The sequence below is a fragment of the Ambystoma mexicanum genome, chromosome 11 (genome assembly GCF_040938575.1).
Source record: "Ambystoma mexicanum isolate Mex_15411 chromosome 11, UKY_AmexF1_1, whole genome shotgun sequence".
Classification (NCBI taxonomy): Eukaryota; Metazoa; Chordata; class Amphibia; order Caudata; family Ambystomatidae; genus Ambystoma; species Ambystoma mexicanum.
Genome location: NC_090934.1, coordinates 1,211,234,614 through 1,211,260,738, shown reverse-complemented (window position 1 = coordinate 1,211,260,738; position 26,125 = coordinate 1,211,234,614). Strand labels below are relative to the sequence as shown.

Genomic DNA, 26,125 nt, shown 5'->3' with positions numbered 1-26,125 from the left:
CCTGCACTTCCCTGCTCTGTTTCAAAATAAAATACAATGTACCCATTCAGTCACTGGTAATAGGAGTTGCCTGTCGCAGAGTGATCTTATGGATTACCCTGTTGCTTTGACTAAGTCTTCAACAATCTAGAGTTGCCGCTTGCTTAGTTGCTTACCTCTGTGTTGCCTAGCAATGCTCATAGCAATCGAGAGCAGTCAGTACTCAGTTGCTCTGTTTGAGTTGGCGGTTGAGCCATGATACTTTTTACTCTTGAGCGAGTGGGAGAGACTGGTTTAGATCTATAACATATATTTTCATTATACATACACCATCCGCCTTATCACTAGCGTAGTATTTGTGGTGTCCATATCCATGTTCTCAATCAGTCTGGGGCATACGCCTAACAGCTTTCAGATGGCACCTGCCGTGATTTAGAATGTCTAAAGAGCCCTGAGGTACTTGTCTGACGGATTGAACCACTGTCTACATTGCTCATTTGGACACACAGAGAGCGATTTAGTGTTGCTTCGTTATAAGTCATCTGCACGATGAACTAGTGTAGATTACAGTACTTTCCAGTTAGTGGTTTTAATTGGTGGCTATTTCTGTTTTAGACAGCTGCAGCTAATCCCCTTTCATTATAAGCTTTTTGGCAGTGTTGTGAATATTTTGTGAATATTTGAGGGTTAAATATAGCAAATGAGATAATCCAAGATGGCCACTGCGTTCAACGGCGCTGTCCTGTTCACCCATATGTGGGTGCACTTGGTTACATTTGTTTATAACACAGACACGGGACACATGACTGGTTTCTCCTGTCTTTTGCTATCCGATCCGTCAGATTTCATGAGGAAACATTGTTTAGTGTTGTTAATTGGGGAACCCTAATGGTATGATGGAGAGGGTACACTCACGGACCTGCATATGTTTTTTTACAGTTATCAGAGAGAGTTTCCTTTAAATATCTTATCAGCATCACCACAACATGACAATTTGCAGATGCGGTTTAGTGCATCCTTACGGTTTCTGGTGGGAAGGTTTACACTAGTTTTCTAAAAGACTTATTGGTATTTTTAAATTTTATTTTCATTTTGGCTTCAGGTGTTTACCCGCATGTTGTGAGTTCCATCTGAGAGGTTAGTGATTGAGATGACTGTGTCATTAGTTGGAAATTATTGTTAATGAGGTCTTAGAAGTTAATAATGGGTCATTGTGCCTTTTAGGTATAAAGAATGTATTAAAAGCAGCAAAACAGCCTTGAAAACAGACACCTGATCCAAAACGCATTAGCAAATGTCAACATCTAACAGCATTCGGACTGTACAATTCTAGTTTAACTGCTTGGTGTTTCAAGAAAATCATCAGTTTTTTTACATTTCTTTCCTTAAAAGTGAATGACTGAAATTTACTTGAAGGTCCTTTTTCGTACATGAATGTACACTGGAATTTATCAGAAAGATGTTCTATAAAACAGCTTTATTTTTCACTTCTATTGTAATACTTAACACATGAACCGGTTTGGTTCTATTTAAATTGAACTTTTTTGTTGTTGTATTAAACTTCATTTTTGTCTTTTGAACTTGAGCAAAATATCTCGTTGGAATCACACATTATATGTACATTTTGTTGGTGTTATTTATATTTAACTTTTGTACACTATCAGGATTATTCCCACAGGAGTGCACCAGGGGTCACCTGTTGGAAACAACAGTTTTATTTTTGTCAATGTTTTTTCTGAGGTCCTTTATGGTCAGGGGACCATACCCTGCTGCACATGAAAATCCTTTAAAGATTGAACACTTTAAGCCTTTCTTAATTTCATTGATTGATTCAGTTGTGCACTTCATCACCTGAGTGTTCTCTTGATCTATTTAACTAACCCAGTCCCTTTCATTAGTGGGTTCCCTTCCTTTAGTGTGTGGGGGAAAATTGTGTAGACCTTTAGCAGGTTTGACTGTATATTAATTTAATTAACTCCCAAATAGTTTGACCCAGGGTTGAGCTTCAAATCATTCAAAACATTCACACTCTTCTAGCGGTAAAATACAAGATAGTCATTTAAAGTAATTGGGGTATCTTGATTCTCCTATTCGCCCCTGATATCTTTAATAAAAAGGGGTGTCCTTTCCTAAAATGAAAATTCCCAACTGAACCCCTACCAAAACTTGTTTTAAACCAAAGATATACTTGCCACCAAAACGAAATTGATAATAGTCACCATCCCCCAAACCTTGCCTTTCAACCAAAAGATATTGTCCTATAAACCTTGCGTTTAAATGTAAAGTACCCTTATTTCAAAACAAAATTCCCTATTGTCACCCCTCTTTCAACATTCTATTTAACAAAGGGGTGCTTTGGCCACACAAACGAAAATCCACAACTGTCCAACTTCTTCAACATGGGCCTTTAAGTGAAGGGGCGCTTGAAAAACAAAATTCATAATCATCCGATTTTTACTGTCCAACTTTCCCAACACAGGCCTTTAAGTGAGGGGAGGTCTGAAAAACAAAACTTCGAAACTTTCCCCACTTCCTAGACCTGGCTTATGAACATACTGGTGCTGCATGGCATTGATGCTTGTGTTTTAGGGGCTGATGGAGAAGTGCTTTGCAAAAGTGAAACCTCACGTATCCAACACTGATATGTGATTTATGGCTGGTTTTAAAATCAAACCAGCGTTTATTTCAAAGCTATCTTTTGGTGAAGTAATATTTGCCACATGCATTTTTACAAATCTGTAATTTCCACTGCTAGCGTTTTGAGTGCTGAGTGAACTCCATATATCAAGCCTTGAAGGTGAACTAGCTTTCATAAAAGAAAATGGTGTCTATGTTTTAACACTCAAACTCTCAACCAGAAACCTTGAAGATTATGTTCTATTATTGTGCCATATTATTATTATTATTGAAATTCAACATACAAAAGGATTCATGGGAAAAGAGTTTTGACCAGTTTATTTAGCCTATGTTCCAAGTTTGTGAGACAAAAGCAAATGCAGAAAAAGTGCATTTGAAAGTAAGATCCTACAGAAAAGTGTGTTTTGTAATTGAAGCTGTGCTTTCTGCCACAAAGAAGGTAGTGTGTGCGAATAAATCAATCCGCTTTTCATTGAGCTTATAATTGAAATAAAGATATATTATTTCTATACCCCTGCCTGGTTCTTGGCTCACTGTGGGCACAGAGGGGAGATTTATGTGGCTCTGTATGAATCTTCAATAGGGCCAGCACTACAAAAATGTATGCAAATTGTTGTCGGGATCCTTGATTTGGGAGGGGGGGACTCCCCAGGTTAAAAGTGCTCTCTCAATATATTGTTACACACCCAATGACATATACAATCTTATGAACTGTTTGAAAGATTTTGAAGCCTGAGAGACCATAGCAAATTTGAAATACAGTTTTGCCTAAGCTTCACGTATGCTCTTTGCCAGCTCAAATAAAAAGCATCTCATCCAAACCGACTATTTGCCTTAACCGATTATGCCACATTCATGTGGTCAGGCTTTAGGCTTGCATGCTGATGATAAGCTCTCTATGAAGGATCACATCATTAAGAATTCTTAAGCACCAAAGATTCAATATACTTTATTATGCAAGTAATAATTCCCCCAAATCTGTTTTGTAGCCTGGTCCAGGCTTTAGTCTTATCCCATTTTTATGGTAGTAATGGCTGTGGCAAATTAATCTTCATCTCAGGATAATGCTAGGCACGTGGCAAGCAGAAGAACATTTGATAACATCACTCCTATTTTGGCTTTACAAAACTGGCTTCCTCTGGAAGAGAAAATTAGTTTCCCATTTGGCTGTTTGAATATTAAAACTATGAAGGTTTGTCAGTTGTCCTAAGTGGCCAGAAAACATGAACAACCAAATAATTCTGTTCTATTGTAGTTCCACACTTCTGGAACTCACTTGCTCCTGAATTGTGGCTGGCCCACTCTCTTAAAGTTTTCAGAACAAAGCTAAACACTTTGTTCCCTCATTGAACCCCGTTTCCCCTTTTTGTTTCCACTTGTAATATCACTGTTATTTTAGCGTTGTGGGCCCATGTTGATTAGTCTGAAAAAAGTAAAAAGTGCATCAAAGGGGAGAGATTGTGCAGCTTGGAAGCAGCACAAAGATTGCGAGCAAAGCTTATTTGAAATAGAATAAGAAACGCATTTTGAACGGCGTTGGTTTTGAGGACCAACCCTGAGAAAAGGAAAGTTTATAACATGGGTAATAAGTCCCCGGACACAAGCAGCACACACAGTATATCAAGTACACAAAAGCCTTGAAATAAGAAAGTAAGTCACACAATTCAAAAATAAGTTGACCCTCGGCCACAAAAAGCAAGTGTGGGTAGTTTTGATTTCCAGTCTGAATGTGTGTTTCCATAAATGTATTCCTGAGTGTTGAATGGTAAACGCCATGGATAGGTGAGAAAAGTTATAATGAAATGTGATTGAAAACCAGTAAATCCAGTTGTTGCGTTGCCATGATAATCTTTTTATTAATCACACTTTTTGTAGAAATTATTACGTAGCTAACCCATGTTTCACCAACGTAATAAGTGACCATACTGAAGAATCAACACTAAGGGTGTAACAATAAGCCAAATTTCATATTTCCTATTTGTTACAAGTCCTCAAAAAAGATCCCAAAGAAAAGTATGTAAGAAACAAAAGGAGATGAATTGGTTGGTTAACTGTCAATATTTTAGAATGTTTGCAGAATAGGCGAAACCATTGTTTCCTATTTTCAACAAGCTGAATGCAAATTCAAACAAAATAAATAAACCTGCAACCATGTAAATGTTTTGAAAATAGAAGTGATGAAACAAAACGGGCAAAAATTGCTGCATACATGAGAAGAAAAGCGTGGTGTCCATGCTTAAATAAATATATTGGTTTAATGGCTGCTAATTAAAGGTCTAAAATAGAGAAGTAAGTGTGACGAATCAACTTCCCGGGGCACCACTGGTCCAGGGATGAATATCGGTTTCTAAACCATCAATCAGCCCCACACCTCTAGTACACCAGAAGGGATCCAAACAGATCGGGATGGCTTATCTCCGCAAGGTCGTGGATCGTTGGTTAGTTGCAACACAGCGAAAATACAATTATTACCCATTGATAAAAAGTACTGTCCAATCAAGTGAGTATTAGAAATACCTACTTTATTATTACTACAACAGACACTTCTAGCACACTACAATTACAACTCACCATGTAAAGGAACACAGAGGAGAGATAGTTTCACAAAGGAGAGGGATGCACTCTGGATACTGACAGGAGGGTAGTTGGTAAAACATCAGTCTTACTGTGTAAGGTTATTTGGTTTCAACGCAAAAGGGGCAAAGGGTTGTAACTGTCTATAGGGGCCTTCAGAGATGACCAGGGGGGCAGAACCACAATGTACCTAGTGCTGATGAAGTTCTTGGTGCTCGACAGCGTCAAGGCAGTTTCAGGGCACTTTACAGACCATGAGACAGAGTTAGTAGCGGGACACAGCTGCAGGTACCAGGTGGAAGGCAGTTCGGCAAGCGAGGCAGGAAGGACGACTGCAGGCTGTCTGGCGTGGTGGCCCAGGGCCAAGAATCGCTGTCTCTGTGCTGGTTGGCGGATCTGGAATGCTGGTCAAGGAGTCCCGGACGGCTCTGACGACTACGGCGTGACAACAGTCAGTGGTGCATCCGGATGTGGTTCAAGGACTCTACTCTCTCGAATTTGTCCTTAAAAAGATGGACGCTTAATAATGCTTGTGTGGCACTCCTAGCTTCTTCGCAGGGCTCATGTCCTTTCAAAGTGGACGGCCCAAAGCTCATGAAGGTGTTAGCAAGCAACGGCCACATCCTTTGTCCAGAGACTCTACCGCACTTCCCACCTAGGAAGCTTGCTGTCAGAACCTAGCAGGGTACACTGTGTGCTGGCTCTGGAGCTGCTGGATTAGTCCTCTGAGTCCAGTATCTCCCTCTGTTCTATGGGAGATGTTTAGTGGAGGGATCATGCTTCCCTCTTGGGCCTCCTGGCTTTCCTTCACTGGCGGAAGATATAAGGTAGACTGTACCTTCAGCTCAGGTCAAAATGAGTCCTTCTTCTTACTCCTTGCAAAGTCTTCAGATGATCTGATCAGTGAGGGGCTCAGCCCTCTTTTAAAGCCAAATGGGGCTCAGGGATTGGTGTAGGCCAAGACTAACTTAAGTGAGCCAATCCTGGGTCTCCGGCAACAATCTTCAGTGATGCTTAAGGTCAGAACAAGGGCGCTTGGCAACAGACAGGGGAAGGATGACAACATATAATTCTAAGTCCCACCCATTTTCCTGTCTCCTGTACATCAAAGTGTGTCCCTAATCAACTGAGCCCTATGGAGCGCTTGATCACAACATGGCCTCCTTTGAAGTAGGGGGTTGCAGGCAGACTTTTGTCTCTTACAATTCACTTACTTCCCTTCTCTGAAAGGAGTGGTTCCAGACAAGACTATTTTTCTGCTGTGTGGTGAGCTTGGAAAATATGTGCGGGAATGTCCCCACATATTTTGGGAGGTTGTTGTCCCATCATTGATTCTTTTAAATAAACAAAAAATCCCAGGAGAGCACACTCTTCCCATGCGGATGGTTGAATCCCTCACAGAAAGCAATAAGTGCAAAGATAAGAGTGTGATGCCGGTATTTACAGTGCCATGTGTGAGAAACCTGAGGGCATTCTCACTCCTGAACCCCTTGGATCCTCTGCGCAGGTGGCCGGGGAAAGGCCATCACTCTTGGATCCTGGCCCTGGAGGTGGCGAAGCAAGGGAGTATCACCTGGGTGGAGGGTCCTCGGGGAATGAAAGTGGAGCGCCATTGGGTGAGACATGGTATCCCCCTTTCCCTAGTAATGATCAACCGATCCCTTCCCCCGTCTTCATGGACTGTTGTAAGCCACTTCCCCACTTTTCCCCACATTTGACACTTGACAGTACTGGTACGAAGAAGAGGCAACTCAGAACAATGAAGACCACACATTTCTATCTCTCTGGTACTGGTACAAAAAATATGTCTACCAGGAGCTGTAAAGGTCAGGCATGTTCCATCGATTGTGGTCAGGCAGGGCTGATTGGACATTCACACCTGCAGCCTATCAAGGGGCTGCAGGTGTATTTAAGGAGACCAGCTCAGCAGTATGGGAGGCAGAAGGGAAACCTGTATGTGGAGGAATGACAGAAGCAGCAGCAGCAACAGGAAGGCTGTTGCAAGCGTGGCGTGGGAGCTGGAGCTCTCTGGAGCAAACCGAATGCTAAGCAGGGAGCTGCGTGGAGAGGCTGGTCCCTTTATGTGTGTTCAAGATGCTAGTTTCCCTGTGTTGGGTTAACGACACGTGGATGTCTGAGGGGTAGGAATGGGACCCCTGAAGTGAGAAGCAGAAGGCCACATGATCCATGCTGCTGTGATGTCTCTGAACGTGACAGGTGAGTTTCTAGCCATTGAGAAACCCGGTGTGCAAGCGTTTAAGTGTGGTTGTTCGAGGAATACTTTGTATCAGAGTGGTCACGTGTTTAAGGAAACACGTTGTTGAAGGTCTCTGATGCAATCTATTGTCCAGTATTGAACAACTAAAAGACTTTGTATCGGAGTGGGTGTATGTGGGTGAAAACGCGTTTTCGAAAAGCCTCCGAACATTGGACATTGCATTTCGAATGTATTAAGGAAATAGGACACAACAAAGCATGTTTCTTGAACCCCACACTGAAGTAAAACATTAACAAGTGTAACTGGTGCCTATTAATCACCAGATTGAGTGCAATCCACATTTTCTTGAATATTGAAGTGAATGAAAACCTTAACAAGTGCAACCCATGTCTATTAAACATCGGATTGAGTGCAATCCATCCATGTTTGCTTGAATATTGAACCAAAGTAAAACCTTAACAAGTATAACCTGTACCTATTAAACATCAGATTGAGTGTAATACACTTTTTCCTGAATATCGAACTGAAGTAAAACCTTAACAAGCATAACCTGTGTCTATTAAACACCTGATTGAGTGCAATCCACATTTTCTTGAATATCAAACTGAATGACGCCCTGAACAAGTGTAATTTGTTCCTATTAAACACCAAATTTACTGCAATCAATGTTTATTTTAACACCAAACTGTGTGAAAGCGCCACAAAAGAGCAGAACTGCTACATACTAAGTTCAGAAGCAAAATGGAACTTAAATTCAAGTCAAGCCACTCTATGATGCTTACTAAAAACGAATGACACTATATATCCAAGTGAAATCAGTATGTGTTGTCTTCTAAAGGGAATGTAACTTTACTTTGAACATTATCTCAACACAAATATAACACAAATATAATAGGCATATGGAAACCCATAATAAAAGAAGCTATTAGAGTGGCAGAAGAACTTTAAAGGAATAAGGGATATCTTTGCACTGCTGACACTAGGGACTTGGGGAAAGGAACCCTTAGACTTGAGACATTAATTGAATTGAGACCGTAGTCTCAAGGGTCCTTGTTCTTGGAACAGTGTTACTTGGAACTTGGGGAAGGGAACCCAGAGTACTGGTTAACACTGTATCATCCTGAACTCAAAAGAGATACATGTGAGACTTTTTGTCTGGAACCTTTTTATACTTGAGAAAGGGAGCTGAAAGGAAGCTGAGAGCAGGAAGCGGCATAGCACCTTATGTTGGACACTGTTTCTTTGATTTCTGACATCCCTACACATTGTATAGATTAGCTCTGAGGGCAAGTATAGGTTTTGGACACAGATTCTTCAGTTGACCTCTTTGACTCAGACTTTCTTTAATTTTATTTAGGTAGGGAAATCCCATTTTAGCATAGGGCAAGTTAGGACTTCAACCATCCTGACATTTAGGTTAATAAAAGTGTTAGTTTTGAATTCAGAATTCAGAATATGTTGTCTGTGTCTTCTTTCACAGATGTTAAATTCTTGTGGTAAAAATCACTATGTGTGGGTGTATATTTTGTGATGACAGTCTTCTAATTCTGGCATAATGTACTGAGCAAATCAGCTGCCGTGCCCCTCACTCAGTTCCCTTTGCTGGTCTGGGGCAGTCAAATTGATGGGAAACATGATATCCCACAGGATCTTTAAGGGAAATCATTGGGACCTTAAGGAGACATCAAATCAGCTTCTCCACAAATCCAAGTCAAAGGAACCTCTTCTGCAGTTGCCCTCCCCAAATGGGTGAGACTTGCAATCTCTCAAGACAGCCCAGAATGAAAGTTCTGGATGGGAAAACAAATGCTTCCCACAACTCAATTTCATTCACACTGCACCAGCAATGTTTGCTCTGATAAAGTTTGCCAAGAGTTTTCTCAGTGCAGAATTCACATAATGAGACATGGAGTCTGCAAGGATAGCACCAGAGAGTGGCAGCAAGGGTGGTGTGACCTCTAAGATGGTTGTAAGGCCAGAGGAAGGCTTCATCCTGCCCTATAAGTCAAAAGTGAGGGCAGGTGCGCCTTGTTCATGAAGTCGAGGTCTAGGAGGCTGGGTGATGCCAGGAAAGGGAGTTCTGGGATAGAACGGCAGTGGTGCAAGGAAAAACAACCAAATTACATCATATGATATGGTATTCCTAATGTGCCTATATACAAGAATTTCAAGGCACGACGAGGCAAGGGTGGGAAACAAAGGTAGGACAAGACTACAATCTTACTAGGCCTTGTGAGATTGAGATCGCACAAGTGCAGGGGCGAGATAAGGGGAAAAGTGCTAGGGGAAGGGGAGGAGGAGCAAGTGCAAGACACAGGATCAAACATCAAAGAACAAGTAGTGCAGCCAGCAGGTGGCAGTGCAAGGTAAGGTGAAGACAACAGGTGTCTGACAAGAGCAGGCAGAGTGGACTGTAGGGATGCAGATACATACCCAAGTGCAGGGTTGCCGTGGGGCAGTGCAGGGGTGCAACTGGGAGGGCAGGGACCTGGACCCGAGATTCAGAGGGTAGGCAGGTGACCAGTGAAGTATCAGACAGGAGATCAGCAGGGAAGAGGAACGGAGAAGGCAGAAGCAATGAGTCTTGAGAAGCTTCCGGAACTGAAGATGGTTCTGCTCAAATTTGAGAGAGGCGGGGAGGCTGTTCCAGAAGGAGGCACCAGCCAAAGAGAGAGATCTGCCCCCACCTGTTGCTTGGGAAAGAGACTGACCCTTAAGGAGTTGCAGGTGGAGGAGCGAAGAGCTCGAGTAGGAAGATGCTTTCAAAGAGAAAGTTGAAGGTATTGTGGTGCCAGGCCCCAGAAGGCCTTGTGGAATATGCAGAGGGTCGTGAACTTGATCCTTGCAGCCACTGGGAGCCAATGGATGAGACTGTGGACAATGAGGAGGTGGTTGAGGACCAGGAGATGTGTTATGGTTTTGAGGAAAGGGAGGTGCTCATAGAGAAAATAAAGTAGGTGAAGACAGAGGGCAGGTGATTAATAGTGTTGAACTTATACACAAAGCTGGTGGGTGAGATTTAGAGATTAGTGACACAAAGTAGGACATTGATGAAAGTAAGCAAGAGGTTGGGAAATATCAGGAAAAGACTGGAGATACTGATGTGGACACTGGTGGCACTGAGGAAGAGAGAGCTGGCAATGAGGGAAAGGTTAGTAACAGTACAGATGATGTTTTGAAGATCTGGGAGAGGTAGGCAACAGGAATGGAGAGGTCGTTGAAGATCTGGGGAAGACATCTAAAGAGGCAGAGAAGAGGTTGGTAGAAGGGGTTAGGTTGCTGGAAAATATAAGGAACTTTAAGAGGCACATCAGGCGATAGGAGGTTGACAGGCGGTTAGTGGAAGAGGTTTCAGTCCTTTGCATAGGATTTGGTGATGAGAAAGGGAGATTGAGGTGGTAAGAGGAAGTTTGCATCAAAGCAGAGAACAACAGTAAGCGGAAGACAGTCAGATCGAGAAGGCACCAGAGAGTCTGGCTGGTCCTATACAGGCAAAAGAGGTGAGCAGGGAAATGAGTACTAGACACAAAGTTTATCCTATTCTTTTTTTTTAATAACACATTTTATTGGTGTTTTTAGGAAAAAACAAGGTTAAACAAATAAACAACGTAAACAATCAATACATGCGCATTGCCGGAGAGGGTTACTGGCTGTTTCAGATGTTGTACACATATGTTTGCAAAGGAAAAAAGGGGGGGGGGGCAGCTTTAGTTGAGCCCGCAGGCAGCGTCCAGTTGTTTTATAATCCTCATTGGGCATCTTCCCATTTCCTCCACACTTTCAGGGCTTTTGCCGGGCATCCTCTGGCCCCGTATACTCTGTATTCCGTTGCGACACAGATATCCACATCCGTTCTCCATTGTTCATAGCTCGGTATTTGGTCCGAGCCCCATTTTTGAGCAATGTTCCTTTTCAAAAGTGCGGTGGTGGTGAACAAGAGCAGTTTTTCATATCTAGATAGGTCAATTTCATCATCTATCCCCAATAGTAGTAGCTTAGGGTTTCTGGGAACTGTTTTCCCCATAACTCTAGAGAGTTCCGCACAGCATGCCTCCCAAAGTGGTTGTATATGTGTGCAATCCCATATGATGTGGAAAAAGGTACCCTCTTCCGTTTTGCATCGCAGGCAGTTCGGATCATCTATTCTTCCCCATCTGTGTAGGGCCACCCTGGGATAGTATACTCTGTGTAATATCTTTAATTGAACCAATCTAAGCCTTGATGAAATCGCTATCTCCCTAGGGAACATCAATGTCATGACCCATTCCTCCGGCAGTATGGCCCCCACGTCCGATTCCCACTTGGTCCGCAGTGACAGTAGATCTGGTGTGCCAAAGGAACTTATGGCACTATATAGAACCGATGTCACTCTCCGGGTAATTGGTTCCGGGAGTAGATTTCTCTCAATGGGGGTGAAGTCCGGTAGGGGGCTCACTTCGGGGAGGATGTTTCGTAGTGCGTGTTGTAGTTGAGCATAGTGGTAATGTTCGGTTTGGGGAAGTCCAAGTCGGAGAGCCAGCTCTGCAAAAGGGACCATGGTGTTATCTTTCACAACGTCTCCCAAGATGGGCGGACCTTGCCGGGACCAGTTCGGCCACCTGGGGAGCGTGTATACACCTGGAAGGTTCTTGTTGTTCCACAGAGGTTGGGCCTGCGATAGTTTGTCGCCCCATCCCACGAACTTGTGTGCGTCTGTCCAGATTTGTGTTAGCTGTGCGCGCATGTTGGGAGTAGCCGCGCGGTCTCTTTTCTTATAAAGGTACAGCATGATGGGTTTTCCAGGAGTGTCCGACTCTAGAGATTTGTTGTGTGGTGCATCGGTGTCGCCGTGTAGTTGGTCATTCACTTTCATCAATTGACTGGCCCAATAGTATGTTTGCATTCGGGGTAGTCCTATTCCGCCCTCCCATATGGATCTTTGGAGTGTAGCTAGGGCTATGCGTGGATGACCGTTATTCCACAGCAGTCTGCGGAGTGTCTGGTCTATTTTCCTAAATATGTTTGAAGGGATGTGTAATGGGGCATTTTGTAATATGTAGAGTAGGCGGGGTAGGGTCATCATTTTGAAGAGTGCAGCTCTACCCAGTAGTGTCAGCGGGAGGGATGACCAGTGACGGGCATCCTCTGCAAATCTTGTCATGACTGGGTACAGGTTTCTGGGCACATAATCAGTCAGCTTATTTGTTATTAGAATACCTAGGTATTTGAATTGTTCCCTTTCTACCCGGTAGGGACATTGGGGCGGGATCGAGTCTCCCTCTTGTTTAAGTGGGAATAAGGTGGATTTGTCCCAGTTTACTTTCAGGCCACTGAAGGAGCCGTATTTCTGCAGTAAATCAGTCACTATGGGGCAGGATCTGACCGGGTCTTGTAAGTAAACCAATAAGTCGTCCGCGTATAGGGACACCTTATCTTCCCAGGCTTCAGACCATCTAAATCCCTTCCATGTTTCGTTTGTTCTTAACAGTATAGCGAGTGGTTCAATCGCTATTGCGAATATCATGGCCGACAGTGGGCATCCTTGTCTGGTTCCTGTGCCGATTTCAAAGGGGCCTGACACGTGACCATTCACTTTCGTGACTGCTAGCGGGGATTTGTACAATAATTTAACCCAGCTCATAAACTGGGGCCCGAATCCCATCCTTTGCATTATCTCCCAGATCGCATCCCACCTGATAGAGTCAAAGGCCTTCTCAAAGTCTACGGCCAACAGGGCCAACGGGTCTCGGATGGTGGTCGCATTCTCCATCGCCATGAATAATCGATGTATATTCATCCGCGTGGATCTCTGCGGCATAAAACCACACTGATCCGGGTGGATCAAGGAGGGTATAACTTGCTGCAATCTATTGGCTAAGGTTTTCGCTAAAATTTTGGTTTCTGTATTGATAAGGGAAATGGGCCTATACGAACTGCAGCACTCTGGGGGTTTGTCCGCTTTGGGTATGACCACTATGGTGGCCTGTCTCAGGTCTTGTGGGAGGGACCCTTTGTTTCGGGAGGTTTCATACATTTTCAGCAAGTGTGGTGTAATTACGCTCGTGCCTATTTTCTTCCATACCTCGACCGGAAGGCCGTTGGGTCCCGGGGCTTTCCCGGGTTGAAGGTCGGCTATGGCTGCAGACAATTCATTCTCCGATATGTCGGTTTCTAGCAGGGCTCTTTGTTCAGGTGTCAGGGAGGGAAGGGTGATTCCCGAGATGGGTGTAGTGTCAATGGGGGAGATTGGCGGTCCATAGAGTTCCTTGTAGTAGCTTGCGAACTCTTCCGCTATGTCACGGTCCGCTGTCACTAGTGTATTCCCCTGTGTTCTGATCGCTCTAACATGTCGGAGCCCCTCGTCACGCCTCTCCAGCCACGCCAACATTTTGCCTGCCTTATCCCCGGTTTCGTACACTCTGGTCCGCATCGCTGCGTGTGCCAGTTTGGCATTGTCCAGGGCGACGTTTTGAAACTGTTTTTGTGCTAGCTGTAATTCGCGATGGGATTCTGGGAGGTCTTGGGATAGATGAGCTACCTCTGCCTCTTGTACTCGCTTTTCGGCCGCCCGGATCGCCGCGGCGTGTTTTTTCCTATGGGCTGCGATCTGGGATATGAGTTCCCCTCTCAGTACGGGTTTGTATGCCTCCCACAATGTTACAGGGCTATCCACTGAGGTTGTGTTCAGTTCAAAGTATGATTCTGTTCCTTTTTTGATATGTTCGACTAGGTCGGGGAAGCCCAGATAATAATTGTTTAGCCTCCACGTGGGTGGGGGAATCGGCCTGTGTGTATTGAGCACCATTACGAGCGGGGAGTGGTCCGATATACCTCTGGGTAGGAGGTGTGCATCGGTTGCTAGATGTAATTCGGAGATCGGGAGAAAAAAGTAATCAAGTCTAGATAATGAGGCGTGTGCTCCGGAGAGGAAAGAGTATTCTCTCGTGCCAGGATGCAAATGTCTCCACACATCTTTCAGGCCTATTGCGTCGGCGAACGTGGCTAGTTTGGTATGCGTAGCTGGATTTCTCGAGCGGATGTGTGTTCGGTCAAGTTCTGGGTGCATGACCTCGTTGAAATCTCCCCCCACCACCATCAAGCTCGAGGAGTCCGCCGCCAACATTGGCGTTATATCTTCAAGTAGTGCAGTGAGTAAGGTAGGTGGTGCATATACGGCTAGCATGGATATAGGCCGCTCCCAAAGGGTCGCGGTTATGTGAACGAATCTACCTCCTGGGTCCTGTGTGACGGATGAGAGGGTCAGTGGAAGTCGTTTGTGCACGAGGATCAGCACCCCCCTAGCTCCCATGGAGAAACCTGAGTGTATCGCGATGCGGTAATTAGTTCGCTTGAAGAGGTTGCAGTTTGTGCCCGCCAGGTGCGTTTCGGTTAGGAAGGCTACATCGGGCGTATAACGGTTCAAATATTGGAGTACAAGGCGTCTCTTGATACTGCTGCCTAGCCCATTCACATTCCAGGTCATTATCTTAATAGACCTGTTCTTGCTTTCAGCGGTGTGGTCAGTCATGGTGGTCGGGAATCGGACATGCCGGGTAATGTTGTGTGTATCTCCGGGCATTGCCCCTTATCCGCCCCCCTGGAACCCGACCCCAGCCTATTGCGCGCATTGATCTTAGAGCAGCAAACCAAACAAATAAACTCTGTCCTAAACACAAACTCCCTCGTACCCTCCCCATACTCCACCCCAACTGGAAGTACCTGTCGCCCCAACATTAGGCCGAGCCTGACAAGGGTCTGCTCGGACCGAACAAACAATCAATACATTCGATATAACTTCTTTGCGATTCTGTCGCCGTTGCTCGGCGCTGGTCCTATTACCTTTGTTGAGGGGGGGGGGCCCCCGCTCGAGCCGCCATTTCTTCAATGTGGGGGGGGGGAAAAGCTCTGACAGTGCATTGCTATCAGCATGTGTCCGCACACTTCAGTCGGCTTCTCTTGGTGGTAGTCCATCCTGGCCTTGTAGTGGTTGTGCATTCGGGGATCTGTCCGGGCGCGGTCTATTTCGTTCACGTTCCCTTCTATTTGTGGGGCCCCAATCTCCCTCCAGGTTATTTTCTGCCCAATTCCATGCATCCTTTGGGTCATTAAAGTGCACGGTTGTGCCATTATGGTAAATTTTCAGCTGTGCCGGGAACAGGAGACCATATTTGATGTTTTGGGTCTGTAGCTTCTTCTTAAGCTGGTCAAATGATTGGCGTGCTCTTTGTACTTCCCGTGTGAAATCCGGGAAGAAAGCGATTTTCGCGCCGTTGTAGGTCGTGGCTCCCTTGGATCTGGCCATTTGCAGTATCGCGTCGCGATCTCTGTAATTTAGGATTTTGGCAATCACAGTGCGGGGTGGGGCCCCAGGCGTTGGTCTGCCTGTTGGGACTCGATGTGCACGTTCAATGGAGAAAAGTTTCGAAAAATTCTTTGGGGCGTATAGGTCCATGAGTAGTTGTTCAAGGAATAGTTCCATGGAGGGGCCTTCACTTTTCTCAGGTAATCCCAGGATTCGTATATTGTTCCGTCTAGAGCGCCCCTCTCCTTCCTCCACCCGTTCCTCTAGAGTCTTAACACGTTGCAGTACTCTGGTCATCTGTTGATGGATGTTTCGGAGGCCATCTTCCGTGTTGGATATGCGGGTTTCCGCCTCTCCCGTGCGGGACGTGAGTTTCTGCAAGTCATGGCGTAGGAGGGACACTTCTGTGCTGATGCCGTCCATTTTAATCTCCATAGCGGTTCTGGAGTTGGCTATGGCGTTCATAATGTCTTTGAGAGAGGGTTCGGGTTCCTCATCTTCAGTAATTGCCGATCTTTCCTGTGTCGGCTCCGTGGCCAGTGTGGGCACCGCGTATTGTTCCATTTTGCTTTGCGTCGTGCCTCTCCTGCTCTTGTCCTTGCCCATGACCGTTGCAGTCACAACTTCGATGAGGATCCGCCTTGATGATTCTAGTAGCGTTGTGCGTGGGCCGGGGCACGGATTTAACTCTCGATCTAATCACAAGCGATTTTCTGGGAGCGGGCAAGCGGGAAAGCTGCTCGCAACCACTGCCTCCCGCCCACCCTGCTCCTCACCGTTTCGCGTGCCCAATCACGTGCCTCTCCGTCGCTGTCTGTCGCCCCTTGTTCTGAGTTGGCGGGCGCTCAACGCGGAGCGGAGCGGAGCGCGTACGGTTGGTCACTGCCTTCCCATCAACCGTTCGCTCCTCCTGTATGGCGCTGTTCTTCGTGCCGGATGTCAGTGGCGCACTATCCCAAGTCACTGTCGGCCATCTTGGATCGAGTTCGGCGGGTGCCACGCTCTATCACCTTCCACCGCAGTTATCTTCGCCTCCGGCCTCCGTTTTGTTACGGGAGCAACTGCAATGTGTCGTGTCGTCTGTCGGCCAACTTTTCGTAATTTTGCAGGAGTGTCGCAAGTCAAATTCCCCCAGGATTTGGCAGGATGTGTTGGCGGCACCGGGAGCTCAGCGAGCACGCGTCTACATCGGTCGCTCGTTGGCCACGCCCCCCAAGTTTATCCTATTCTTGAAGAGGTGAAGGAGGGGACCAATAGCAGTAACCTGGCGGGAAGAAACAAAAAGGTCTGGGAGACGCAGCCCTCAAAGAGACCAACAAGCCTTTCACTGTAGCTCAACAGACTACCAGAAGGCCAGCTCTTATTGTACACTGGGATATTTGAGCAGAATCTGGACAGCTTCCCCATAAAGAAATTTCAACTCTACTTCTACTTCTCCCTTTATTCCTGGTGGGGCAAGCCAAGGACACACTGGAAATCCTCAAGCTCTAGACTTTGGACATGTATTCGTAGTTAGACTTTCCATTCTTCACCTTATTTTCTCAAGTGTATGAAACCCATGGAGAACCCACAACCAATTGGCAATGGAAGACACTTAAGGTTTGTTTGTAACATCCTTTTGATGCACCACTTTCACTAGCAGGAAGGCAACCCCAGAATCACATGAACCCTAAGTGACATTAATTTTGAGTTTCTGTTCATTTTCGTTAAAGGAACTTGTAGTATTGTGACACTGTAGAGTTACATGTTTCATCTTTTACCTGTTTGATATTGTGGCCCCAGCAATGTAACAATTCTAGAATGAACTGTGTTAAAACAAAATGTTTGAATGAGTCTCATCTGTTGATCTCCGTCTCCGGCATGGCAGCGTGTTGATGAGTCTGTGTATGTCATCTGGTTGGATACACATATTTCTGTGTGCATATGCGGGTGGCTGTTGTGACTCATCATTTCTGTTGGAATCACTGAGGATAGGCCCCGGTAGGATAGCTCAGCAGCAATCTGCGTGTTAGAAACCTCTGGGTGTTTAAGCATGTTATAAATACGCAGCTAAGAAAAAAACAATTATGCAACTAAAAAACAAACAATTCCTGTAACAGTGCCTTGATGCCGGCGGGCTGTGTGAGCGCTTTAAAAATGTAAAATAGATAAAAGAAATATATAGAAAGGCATGCTTAGAAGAACCCCGGAGGGAGATAGATAGATATGCCTTTCCTCTTTAGGCCTTCACTTAAACTAGCAGGGGATAATAGGTGTTACCAATCACTAGTTGAGGAATCTGTGATTAAGGGATATCTGGGTTAGGGATGAAGATGAGAGAGGGGCTCTGAATAATGTACCCCACTACCCCCTTTGCTAGTCCAGTGCATTCCATTGAACAATATCTGCTTTCCTTAATCTTGAACAATCTGCACATCATCACATTTAAAGTCAAAAGACAGAACTACCTATATGGTGTCAAATAAAATCTGTTGAATTATCTCCCAGTTTTTGAGGATTATTAAGGCCTGATGTGACACTGTATGGAAGACTGCTTGATTTTTTAGAGACCCCATACGACTTGCCACAATGTTTACTCATTAAACGATTATTTTATCTGCAGGGTGCAGAGTTTAGCAGAGAACATGGGAAGGATGAGCAGAGGAGAGGCAGCTGAATTCTACTGTCACCATATAATTTGTTTTGAGGTGGATTTTGCTGCTTGGTAAAACAGGAATTGTTTGCCTATATTGCATTCCAGCACTTTTTAGTTTTTCCTATTAAGTGGCACTGTAAGACCTGCACGTAAGCCAACATTTTGGTAAGGGAAGTGAAGATGGGGGAGGTCACCATGCAGTTCATCAAAACTAACCAAGCCGCATAGTCTATGAGAGCCCAGCCCGTCTACTCCTAGCTCTGTAACTGCACGTTCAGTATGCTGCTACCTCCGATGGCCTTCACCCACCTCCTGTGATCTGACACCAGGATATGGGCACGCCTTTTCACGGTGCCCCACTTTTTTGTAGTTCATCTGCAGACGTGCATAAACCCTTGCACATATAGGCTTGCAGGCGGTGACCTTCAACCTCAGGGTGATTTTGACCATCAACCAGTCTAAGATTCCTGTTTGCTAAAAGACCACTTAATCCACAAATCACAGATGGTCCTCAACTGGGATTTGTTTGCTTTGCCTGGGCTTGACTCCAACTCCATCTGGCATTTGGTACTGGGTGCCTCTGGAAATGGTCATAAGTCATTGGATTGCAGCTGATGCTCTCGCGGGCACCGTGGCAGCGTCAGTGAAATCATACCTAGGAACGGTGCAACTGCAGCATGTCCGTCCTCAGCAAAATGTGTGGATTCAATGCATTCTTTACCACATCTTCCACACTGTTTTGGCAGCAACAATATAGGCAATACAGTAATAGTCTGTAACAGCAGACGTGAAATGTAGTACAGCCATTACTGATATGCAACAGTACTTTACATGATTTCTTTTTGTTGCCATGCTCTCAGACTCTTTGACATTGTGGGTCATTTATCATACAAGCAGTTCTTTAAATGGGAAAAAAGAAAAAATGCAGGTACTCACCAAGCTATGAAGCCAGACATTCTGGGGCAATGCTTTTGTCGGCTGTTGGGGGCGCCACCTTGGGCACAGGTCACTCTTAGGCACACCCTGTTTGCAGGCAATGCCCAGTGAGATTGAATTATGTGCCAAGGAGCACACACTTTGGTAACACAGTGTATCTGAGTTACTTTCACACAAACTTCCAGTTTGTTGTTATGCATTGTGTTAACAAAGTTAGAATATCTAAATTAAATGAGACTTTCTTTTTTGCACATCAAACTAGCAGATATCATAGCTGTAAACTTAGTTTTAGAAGGGGGGTTTTATTATTGTTTGCTTTCATTGCCTAGTAAAAAATTCAGTAGGTAAATGGAGTTCAGTCCAAAACGTTCCATCACAACTCCATTTACTTAAAGTTTTACATATTAGAATAGGCACTCATGATAACAAAAAACATCTTCAAAAAAGTCATTTCCCAGGCTTTCTAAATACATCCCTGCTCCAATAAAGGATGAAAAATTGTAACATGTTAAGCACACCTGGCAAAACAGTGTTCCTAGCCTAGTGTGCTGAGAGCACAGAAGACGCATGTTTTTCTCTCATTTTGTTCTGCAGGGTGGATCCTGAAGGAGACATTATGAGCTCTGCGGGTGGTGGAGAGATGAGGAGGGAGAGGGCACTGCTTTCCCCAGCACCTGCTGCAGAAGCTTAGTCCTTCAAGTTGCGAAAAAGTTAAATTAAAGCTTTCATTTTCACCTCACAGCATAGTTGAGTACCTGTACTCTCTTTCAGGTGTTAAGAAGTGCAGGTACTCAAATGCTCGAAAATAAGAAGTGATGGAACTGAGGGCTTGGTAGGACCTTCCCTTTTGAAGCACTGCATACAAGTATAAAGGAAGAAATTGATGTGTGGGAGCCAATCAGGGTGCACATACGACTGTCTTTATCTTCTGGTTGATGTCCGCGTTCTGTAGTACTAAACTGATGCCATCACTGCAGAAGGGTTCTTCCACTGTGCTGTTCTACACTGACCGTGCTACTCCCCAACGTCTTCTACTTACCCTCTCTCAGTGGGCAAACTCTGACAACCCGCATCTGTGCCTAACCCGCCCATGCCACAGTTCCCACATTATTTGAAAAATAAAGTAGCACTTGCCTTTGTCTCTTTTTTGCCATTCCTCAGCCTCCATATCCATACCTCCAGGGAAAAAGGGTGTTCTTTCTTGGGCACTTCTTTTCCACTTTCCACAGCAGCCATTTTTGATTGGGCACTCATTCAATTCTGAAAGAAGTCTCTCTCACAACCCTTTTTAGATATATAATCGGTTCCCATTAGCATTCCACTGCTTGCCGCAGTTATTAATGGCATGAAATTAAGCAATGGCTGACCTTGCCTCAACTCATATGTTCTCTTACAGATTTATAGCACCTGGGACAGGGCAGTGAATCTCTGAAATGTCTCACAATTTGTATTAGTCCATTAAAAATGAAACATGTCTGATTCAGGTTATTGAGCAGCAAGAGAGCTCAGAGAGACACGCATTGCAGTACAACATCTAATTTTCAGCCTGCAGGACACAGGTTCAAATCTGGGCCTGGCCATCTCAGCCCTCCATCCTTCCTATACTATAAACCGAGTGTGCTCTAGCACCTTGAAGCATCTCATGTGCTAGATGGAATTACCAAGAATGATCTTGCACCCAAATAACCGGATAGACTCAAAGAATATGGCAAAATGCTACTTTATTATCAGCATACATTGTATAGCATGTTGCTACATAGACCCTCTGATTGGTTGCCATGCTTTCTCAACCTTGGACTTTCAGCTCGTTAGCAGCACCTAAGCAAAAGAAAACTCAGGTGTTGCAAGAAACATTAGACTACTCCTCACTTTCCCAACTAGTCCATCGTCTCTCCTTTTCTAGTTGAGCTCAAAGCCTGCTCTCTGCTCTGGGACATTCAAGGGAGAGTAGGCACACCATTATCTTTGTTTGGTCTTAATGAATAGCCCTCAATTTCAACTTCTGAATCATGTGTGTGGAGACCACACATGTGTCCATCTCACACTACTATTTGCTTCTATTTTATTCATTTGAATTGGGTGTCATTACCCTTCTTGGCCTCTAGAGATTTGTTCACTCCATATTGCATGGGATTTCTGCATCTTTAATTGTCTAATACTTGACTCTTGCAGATGTTTTCTCTCTTACCTGGTAACGTTCTTTTGATGGGATGGTCCGACGAAGTATTCTATATCGTTCCCTCCCTACCTACCCCGCTACAGAATTTCTTATGCAATTGCAGGTTACGTTTCCGCAAGGCTTTCTGTGGTCATACTGGCAGGGGTTTGGTGCCACATCTTCTGGGGAACAAATTACAACTGAGGCTACGGCATCGTGCATCCTACTTATAACATCCGGTGATGTCGGTTCGACGAAGGTCCTCGAGGACAGCGTATCAACGTCATCGACGCAGGCGCCGAAAGATTTTCCGAAGCAGGATGGCTGTGGTGATTACTGCCATAGATATGGAATACATCGGAGGACCCAATCCCCTCGAAATATAGCTTACGTACATAGCTTATACTTTCAACTCCCCTTGTGCCCTGCAATTATTCCTTGAAGTAGCATCCTTGATCCCTAGCCAATAGACACCCCTTTATCCCTCACACACAGCTGTTTTTCCAGTGTGTCCTGATTCTGAAGCCCTAGTCTATCTCTGAGGTAGCTTGGATGGTTTTAATATGAGGCCGACGTCCATCTTTCCATCATGGCTGATCTAGCCATGTTATGTTTTCCTCTACAACAAGCTTCTATATGCCTCATCTACCTTGCATTTCTGCATATATACACTTATTAATCAGCAGGTTACTTTATTTTCTTCCCATATACGACTTCTTCATGTTCGATTACATGTTTCTCTTGTTACTTCAGTTGAATCATTATTCTTTGAGTATTTGCTTATTGTTTCAGTAAGTCTCAGTATCTTTCCTCTGCAGCGTTACTCTGCTCGTCAGATTTCACTTATAGCTCTATGATGTCCACTGGTGTGTGCAGACATACTTCCATCCACTCAGTGCAAGGGTCCATTCAAAATGGTTGTCTAAGTGCATGTTGTCTCTCATACACTCAATGCAGTATTGGGATGATACCTGGTGTCCCACATAGGGCTCTTATCCTACTGTTCCAATATGATGGAGGTGAGGTGGAGGGAGCTAGGGAGAACATGCCACCTGCTCCTCTACACAAGCACCATTGATTACATGGTACCGTAGTGCCCTAGATGATGAGCTTGGTCAAGCGTGGTCTTCACCACTTCCTTGGTATAAATATATAAGGAAGGTGGCAAAAGATGTGGTCCTGGTTGGTCTTGGTCAACTGCATGGTTGGAAACATCTCTGTTACTCCTCTCCAAGAGAGAGTTGACATCTTCTTTTGAGAATTGTTTTATTTCTTGTGTCTGTCCAAATGTCGAACAAATAGAGAGTTATGAAAGAAAGCACATGTTGTGAACTGTATATGTAACTAATAGAGGATTACTATGCAAAAGTGATTTTTTTTAAATTTTGCTTCAGTTTCTTAATCATTAATCAAAAGTTCTTAAACAATCATGGGGGTACATGTACATTTTGTGTAATTGTTAGGGAAGAAATGTATCTTTTTTTCTGTCATGCTGACATCTCACCTCGAAAAACGTGGCTTCTCCCTTAATATCAAATTACAGTTTAAGACCAGTATGAGATGTCATGGCTTTTTGCTATCAGAACCGATCCAGGACGCACAATCTTGCTTGGGATTTCAAAGTGTATGGCTAAAGCTTGGAGGATTCACTTAAGGAAGTAAAAGAATCTAAAATGAAATATTACCGCCTTACAAATACCATGCTTTTATAATGGTTGATGTATCTGTCTATAGCTGCTAGATTTTTTAAAGGATTTGCCCATATTATTCAGCATAGTGATGTGATATACTTTAGGATTCTAACTTTGTGGCACAGTGTCTCTGTGTACAAATGTTTATTTTGTAAATATTGAAATGCATAAGTGTTTTGTTTTTAACGGCTTTGTTGAAAAAAAAACACTTTTGAACTTTGAACTTGAAATCTGCATTAAATAAATAAACAAAAAGGGATTGTATGCCATGCTTCAGGCAGGAGACTAGCCTCTAAGCGCATGCTGCTCAGTGTTGTCTTGCTTCCAAGACAATAATGTTGCTGCTGAGCTATCCTCCAGGACCACTTTAAAGTGGGAATGACGCCTACTATTCAGCATTTAAGACCAGGTGGAATCCGGCATGAAGTGCTGCACAAACAAGTGATACAATTATTTTTATTGATGGTGATTTTCAGAAATACCCTCAATTGACTATTGGAATTATCTCTTACTCTCTACTGACATCTAAGATTAAGTCCCTTGCCAATCTCTACGGGCAGTGGGCAGCGTGGTCCTGGGGCCCGGACCACCGTATCACCATCTGGGGAATGATGCTGGGCTCAAAGGCACTAGTTGGGATCTCCTGGCTCACCCCACCAGAACCCCAGATCTGTGGCAGAGGACTGTCGTTTAAAAAGGCCCATGTTCTGCCTGTTGCTTTAAGGGACAAGCCATTTTGTAAGACACATTGTTGCTGTGGGACCAAGGTCAGATTTGTTATAACTCAAAACCAACTGGGCAGTCAGAAAGACAACAGGGTGCACACTTTAGTGGAGTACAGGTCTGAGTTCTGTTCCACAGTGTGCAGCGCAGCTCAGCTATGGCATGGCCTTACAGTCACACATATTAGGTGGGAGGTCTTCTCAGCTGTGCTGGGACTAGAAGTGTGTATCCCAAGATAGTGGATGAGCATCATTGAAACTCATTTCACACCACTGCACACCCCTATAGCTTGATATTGCCACCAGATGCACTGAAGCAGGAAGATCATCACACCAATCCAACCCCAGTAACAATTATCCTGGACAGGTGCACTCAATCCCATGAGCGTAGCCCAGTGGGCGAGGCTGGAACTGGATAAAACCACAGGTGTTATAGTTGTAGTGCAGGTGTTAGGAATTGGCGCTAGAGAAGCAATGATTACTGGAGATGGACAGTGGAGGACAGTGGAGGAAGCAAGGTGGTTATGGCAGAGCAGAAAGAGGATGAGGAAAGATCATGGAGAGAGGAGGCTAGTGAAGAAAAGGAGATCCATGAGGAGACTGTATTGGAGGGGAGGTTGGGAGAAGCACCAGAGAGGTTTTAAAGAGGAAGCTGAAAGGTGTTGTAAGGAGAGAGGCAGAGAGAACATCAGAGAGGAGATAGCGAGAAACATCAGGAGGGAGGTAGAAAAGAGGACATATATGGAGGCTGGAGGAAGTTATAAGGGATGATGTATTGATACTATCAAAGAGTGTTGGGATAAACCTAAAGGGAGAGGCTCAAGGTGGTATTCATGAGGGCAGAGGAGAGAAGAGTTTGAAGGAGAGAGGAGGTAGAAGACCAAAGGAAGTGACAGAGTGGAGAGGTGTAAAATCAGGAGGAGGCCACCCCAAAGATGTCAGGGGGCAATCTTAGGTGGGGTGGCAGTAGGAGCATGGAGAGTCACTTTGAAAAGGCAAAGGAGGAGAGCTAGGAGAAGAGGAGTAAGAGAGGCTTCCGTAGGATCAAGACCATTTCAAATCCTTGTGGAGAAAGACACGAGAATTGGACCGGGATCCATCCCAACTGATTGTGAGGACACAGGTATCCTTACCCATTGTTTGATGAACTATAGCCTATAAGGCTTTCCAGGCACGCACATGCCACTGCGCATTAAATGACCGCAGGTCAGAATTACGAGACCAATAAATAGAACAGAGTGTGAATACTTGCTTTGGACTCATAAGAATGCAGTGCACAAAGAGGACTTTTCTCAGTATTGATCGCGTGAATTCATCCATTAAAGATAGATGTACGATATTAGGAGAACCAGGATTCACAGAACAGATGATACACTCAAAGAATAAGGGGTTCAGTACAGAGTTACATCTGCCTTGAAAACGACCAATGAGTCGAACACGTGTCGGCTGATACAATAAAACTGACTTGTTGGAGACAAGAATATCTTGATTTGATAGAATTACTTGACCTTATTTTGCCAACATTGGAGGGATTCATTTTAGGGTCCTGGCACAGTTCTACAATATACTTCTCATTTATTTTCTGGTGGAGAAAGACATGGTTCGAGTTTTGTGGAAGACAACCAGGACGCTGAGACAGGGGTAGGCGAGCAAGGTACGCAGAGAAGCACAGTTTACCAATCTCCTGGTCGAAGCTCTGGGATATTGCCAGCCTTTACTGAGCTCCAGCTACTACCATTGTTGAGGCCTAGCATGTGGGCCCAGAGGTCCCTCGGGGGACCTCTGCTCTGTATTGAGAAGGAGAAGCAATAGACTGATGCCTACAGGAACAGGAAACAGGAAACAAGAAAGAAGTTCAGGGATACATAAAAAACCCAGGATTGTTACTGACTGTGAACTGATCACCTTCTCTGGGAAGGGATTTAAACTTCCAAAATTAAGAACTGTTGAACTCAAGGAGAAGACATCCTGTTGCTGTTGCAGCTTTGATATTGCCTTTATTCATCTGTTTATTTCTGCCCCACCATGCAACTATCCATAATAAACATTTGCTTAATAATTCTTCTCTTTGTCTGCCTTGTATTGATCCCACTCCAGTGACACATCTCAGAACAACCAAATTGCTAATTAGGTACTGAACATGGACTTCACCCTTGTCCCTCCAGTCCCCATACTGCAGATGACTGACAACCACATACATGCACCATTTCACTCACAAACCTTCCCCGCATTCCTTCACTCCCACTTTTACTCTATTTTACTAATGCAAGACAATAACGCATTCAATGGGTTAG

At 44.5% G+C, this 26,125-nt stretch overlaps 1 protein-coding gene and 1 pseudogene across 1 annotated transcript in view; one reads left to right on the top strand and one right to left on the bottom strand.

Annotated features, from left to right (window-relative positions):
* LINGO1 (leucine rich repeat and Ig domain containing 1) overlaps nucleotides 1–26,125 on the bottom strand; it is a 6,683,609-nt gene that overhangs the window by 2,719,361 nt on the left and 3,938,123 nt on the right. The gene's annotated exons all lie outside the window — the stretch shown is intronic.
* The window catches only part of LOC138505121 (NF-kappa-B-activating protein-like), a 128,181-nt pseudogene continuing 112,220 nt past the window's right edge, over nucleotides 10,165–26,125 (top strand).